A 6,000-nucleotide genomic window follows, 5' to 3' on the forward strand; every position below is an offset into this window, starting at 1 on the left:
AACGCTTGCTTTGATAATCCGATTTAAATCCATATTGAATAAAAAACGAAAGAAAATCATTATTAAATTGAGGAAATTTAATTTTTTGCTGAAATTTTGAATTTTGAAAACTTATAATCTATATTATAACGTACTGGAATTTCAAGAAAAAATTCATTGATTTGATCTATCAAAAGTAAAGCCCTAGCATGCTTTTCTACTTTTGATATTACAAAGATAAAGATCATACCGTTGATCGCGCTCCTTGTCTCTAGGGTGTGTAGATCCGATGTATACGCTTTGTCGCACCCTTTTACATGATGAAGAAGACCCAAAGAACACCCCAAAGATCCTTGATGTGTGATTTGTTGAAGAAGAAAAGGGATTTCAAGAATCTCTTTTGTGAAGAACCCTTGAGAGATATGAACACACTTCAAGAGAGAAGAAGTTTTTTTTTTTTTGTATTTTTTTTCTTGGGAGGAGAGAGAAAAAGGACGAATTTGGATTTTTTTCCATCTTTTCTAAGAATGTTTACTTTGATTTTTATATAAAAAAAGCTAGGGTTAAGAGAGAAATAGCAGTTTCCAATGTGAGAGCTCTCTTGGAAACTACTATTTCCAAGAGAGTAGGGGACGAGCCGGAGTAGGGGACCAGAAGCACACTTCTGGCAGGGGACGAGCCGGAGTAGGATACCAAGATCTAAAATAAAAACCCAAGTCTATCACCTTAGGTTACAACAACTTGGTTCGCTTCGGTTTATCCCAATGAGACCGGAAGCACACTTCTGGCCGGGGACGAGCCGGGAGAGGATACCAAGATCTAAAATAAAAACCAAGTTTATCATCTCGGGTTATAACTGCGAGGTTCGCTTCGGCTTATCCCTGTGAGAAGCAGAAATACATCTCTTGGCGGGAACAAGCCGGGCCATACAAGGCGAATGATGTACTTCTGGCTAGATATGACTTGAAGTATGACAGCATCACCAGAGGTACATCACTTGCCGAAGACGAGCCGTAGATATCCCAAATAAAAAGGACCTCGACAGGCATAAAAATGACTGGACGAATTCAGACACTTCACAAAATTCCAAAATATTTTTCATCACATCAAAAAAGCCTTGTAAGGCAGTGTACAACGTACAAGAAGGCCCCGAGGCCGAACTACAATTACAAAACAAAAAGTAGAGGATTAAGGTAATACATTGAAAGACGGAAAGAGATAAGGTTCACTAAGCAGCATCCGTGGTCCCCTGACCATCAACTGCCCCGGGATCACTCCGGGCGGGAAGCTCTGCATCCAAGACCGGAAGAGAGGGCGACCGGCCCTGTTCCCCGTCCTGGTCGTCTTCATCAGGAACGGGTAGGAAAACATCATCGAGGTCTAGATCCTGGTATTTCGCTTTAACATGGGATTTGCACTCGTTGAAATCGTCCCTGAACGATACATCGGCAAGATCGATCAGCTCGTCTTCTTTGGCCTTCACCGCGGCGTTCAACTTTTCCTGGAACCTCCCTCGCTGCTGTTCAGCAGTGCTGAGAGCCTTGCTCATTAACTCCTTCTGAGCCTTGTGCTCCTTGGTTAATCGGTCAACCTTAGCTTTCCTGTCGGCGACGACCTTCTCCAGATCGGCCTTATCTTTTTCCAGCTTTGCACTCTGCTTGTTGGACGTGGTCACCGCCCTAGAAAAGTTGGCGCTCTTATCGGCCATGTCAGTCCAGTAGAAACCGAGGTGAAAAAGATCATGCAAATCAAATAACTCACCCGATCGCAAGTTGCAAATAATAATCGGACAAGTGCACGACACAAGAAAGTACCTGATAAAGGGCTCTGAAGGCAGCCAACTCAGCCACCTCGTTGTTCTCATGGAGAATACAAAGGCGGTTGTTGCATAAGCGACTCTTTGTGATGATCTCACGAGCCACCAGGTTGTCATCGAAGTCACTGTCACCCTTCTTCACCACCCAGTTCGGGAGGAAGACGGTGTCGGCTCCTGGCCGAACTGAGGGTGCCACCTCCAAAGCAGCAGATGCACCACTGCTCCCAGTGCGTGCGGCTTGGCCGGACGGAGATTTCTCAACGACCTTGGAAGATTTGAAGGCTTTGCCACCCTTACCTGCTGGGACGACCTTCCCCTTCTCCTGAGCGAGAGGGGCTATAGACTTTGGGGCCTTCCTCTTCTGGCCGCCCTTTTCGAGGACGCTCTGGCGCACCCTCTTCAAATCTGATTGCTTTTACATCTCTGCAAAAAGAAAAGAAACAAAGAAGCAAGTGCGAGAGATCAGCCAAGGGTAAGAAAAGCTCCGTAAAATAAACAACACCACGAACGGGTAACTCTGGACATCCTATGACACCTACGTGCTCGAGTCGCAGAACTGATCCCGATCTCGACAAGGATCTCCTCTTTTGAGAATTCCGAGCAGTGGATAAAACCATGTTGCCGGATCTCCTCATAGATCATCTGAAATGTCACCTTGTCCTCGCCCTCAAGGCCCGATTTTCGTGTCATGGCCTTAGTATTCACGAAAGACCAGTTGGTGGGGACCGGCCACACCTCCGAACTAGCATAAAAGAACTTATTCTTCCAATTGTGGATTGAGGTCGAAATGCCGGTAATCATTTTCACTTATGGCCTTTGGCTAATATAAATCCAATTGCCTTGCCGGTGGGTCTTTAAATGGGCGCACCTCCTGAAGACGGTCAGAGACAAATTCCTTTGCAGACGAGACCGCACCAGGTAAACAAAGCCGGCTAGAGTCCTCCATGAGTTCGGTGCGACTTGAGCTAGGGCCAAACCATAATACCTCAACACCGCGGTGATAAAAGAAGTGACGAGGAGCCTGAAGCAAGCCTTCAACGCCTCCTCATATATGCACATATTGTTACTGTCATTGCACGCCCGGTCCCCCTCAATGGCCGCTCGTAAGATAAACTAATCGGGAATGCAGTAGATCTCGAATATCACTAAGTCGAGAAACATCTACGGTATTCTCTTCCTGGGCGGCGGCAGTGCCCTCTCTGGGACCGCCCTCCATCCTGGCCGTGGCCACGATCTCCACTGCCCAGCTTTGTCCATAAGATATTGGCGCCCTCCGATCGACTTCTCCCTCCTCATATTCCTCATCCCCCCCTTCACTATCAGACCCTGGGTAGTTTTCAACCCGGATAGGACTAAGATTCAAGTCCACTATGACCTCATCAGATCCTATGTCTACCTCCTCATCGTCACCCTCCAGGTCTATAACCATTTGCCAAGCCGGCACCCATGGCTCGGGACCCTCGGAGACCTGGATTAGATCTTCTCCGTTCAGACGGCCTAGAATTACTACTGCCCGAGGAAGAAGTTTCTCCCGAGGACAAACCAAAACTAGACTCCAAACTAGAACTAGACTCCGACCTGGAACTGCTACACATATGGGATGAAAAGAAAAATGCAAAGCAAAAAGACAGACTGAAAAGATTACCTACGCAAACGATTGGCCCCGAGCTAAAAACAGAGGCAAACAGATGAGCCAAACAAGGAACTCTAACTGCACTGGCAGGGCGAAAAGAGAAGCAAAGGCAACGAAATGAGAAAAATGGAGTCCCCAGGCTCATCTTATAATTGTGGCTATGGTCCCTGCCCCGCTCTCGTCCCGCCATGCGTCAACGAATTGATGAAGGGACACGGGTAGTGAGGCGACGCAAAAAAAAAATTCAAATCAAAAGTCGCCACGAAATTACCAAGTAGGGTACTTCGACCGCTAAAATCAGATCGTCTAAAGCCGTACTGGAAATGACGCAATCCACTATACGACAAAAATCAGATCGTCTGAAGCCGTACTGGATATGACGCAATCCACTAAACGACAAAAATCAGAACGTCTGAACCCGTACTGAATATGACGCAATCCACTAAACCGCAAAGATCAAATTATCTGAAACCGTACTGAAGAAGTCCGGTTCACCTAAAGCCGATCTGAGTAACAACCATAAATTTGGTCATCCAGTTCGTCCGAGGCCAAACTGAAGAAGTCCAGTTCACCGAAAGCCGATCTAAGTGACAGCCAGAAATTCGATCATCCAGTTCGTCCGAGGCCGAATTGAAAAATCTAGTTCACCAAAAGCCAATCTGAGTGACAACCAGAAATTCATTTATCCAGTTCGTCCGAGGCCGAACTGAAAAACCCAGTTCATCAAAAGCCGATCTGAGTGATAGCCAGAAATCAGCCCATCTCTTGCTACATACACAACAAAGCTTCTCCAAGTCATCACAATGACTTGAAAAATCGGGGGGGGGGGATATGATGGGGTACGAAAAGTAACCCCACTCACCCTTGCGCACGTTGCACCAGATCACAGGCCCATAGAACCATCGCCCTTCGAGGGGTATTAGGTCATTACAACATAAAAATGAAAGACCAAGTGTAAAATTTACCCAACTATAATCATACATCTGTCCAAGGGTATGAAAGCAAGGATAAAGCGTAAGGGCCTCGTAATGGCCAGAAATCTAGATTCGCTACCTGATTACAAGAATGGAAGGTATGAAAAATTACCAGCACAAGCACCATTGCTGCCCGATAATCCGGTCTTTAATTTCAAAAGTTAACTCTCTTGAATTTCTTTTAAATGGCTCATTTAACTCTATATCAATGTGCGAACTATATGACATGCATCCTAAAATCTAATGTCAATGTATTCTCTAATGTGTATCTTGATTTTCTTAATTTGTTTGGATTCAATCTAAGTGAATGTTCTCCTAAAATTCTTATTTGAGGAAAATCCTATATGTTTTAATTAATTTAGTTAAGAATTTAGAAAAAAACTAATATACAAAACCCCACCATTTGTGGTGGTCCGACTCGTGCTCTGTATGCCATTCAAAGCATCCAAAGCTGCCTACGTATCCAAGCCTCACTAGAATCAGAGTCGATCGTAGTTCGATGTCTGAACTAAGTTACATGCCTAAGACATCTAAGATACTAATCTAGACTGAAAGGATTATTTCAACAGTTTAAGAGAGATTATTTAGTTCAAGTTGAGTAGATTTTATTATCCTACGACTCCATCTAAGATGCTATATGGTCCTATCTAAGTGCAAGACATCCCTTAGACTAATGTAGGTGAACCTACATCTTAGGTAACTAGGCTTTTCCTATGAGAAAAAGGGGTAACTAGTGTAACTAGATCTATGACTCAATTGCTAATAATAGAAATCTGTCGTGATGAGGCTAAACTCCCTAACTCTAGGACACCCTAAAACCTAGGACAAAACGCGACGTAAGTGTTCCTAAATGGTTGTAAAGGTCTTTACAAAGAGATATCGTTATCTAACAATTCCAAAAGCATGGATTAAATGATCTTAATTTATTAAGTTAATGATTTTTATTTTTTCAAAGATTTTTTATTTCTAACATCTAAGGAATACCAAAGGCTCTAGGGCTTGACGAATTTTAGCCTTGAATTGCATTCATGAAAGGGAATGAAATCCCACTAGGCAACCCAAGAGGGGGGTGAATTGGGTGTCTTTAAAAAAAATTATCCTCTTTAAAAACTTTTGTAGGATTAGTTTCAAAATCTTAAATGAATATCCTCTCTTAGACCTTTTGTCAAACACTTGTTAGAATGCTTTTGAAAACCCTAGTTGGTTATTCCCTTTTTAATCTTTCTATGAAAATACTTGGTGGTTGCTTAAAGATTGTAAATCCACAACAAGATAAAGGAATTATATGAATGGTTTCTTTTAGGCCTTTTATCAAACATTTGTGGAAGGTTCATGCAAACTTAATTAACAAGATTAAATGGGCTAATTAGCAAGGTACTAGACAAGCAAGTTAATTACCAATGCTAACTACTAACTCAATTCTAAGTGCATAAATGCAAGCACAAATAAGAGTGAGGGTGAGAGAGATAAATACCACACAAGAGACACGAAGATTTATAGTGGTTCGGTCTTATCCCAAAGACCTACTCCACTCTTCTTAAGTTTTGTCTCCTTGAGGAATCCACTATCTTCCAAGGAACTTAAATACGGCGTTCCTT

The sequence above is a fragment of the Tasmannia lanceolata genome, unplaced genomic scaffold (assembly GCF_043159265.1).
Source record: "Tasmannia lanceolata isolate RefF3 unplaced genomic scaffold, GAP_Taslan_0.1 ptg000011l, whole genome shotgun sequence".
NCBI classification, from domain to species: domain Eukaryota; kingdom Viridiplantae; phylum Streptophyta; class Magnoliopsida; order Canellales; family Winteraceae; genus Tasmannia; species Tasmannia lanceolata.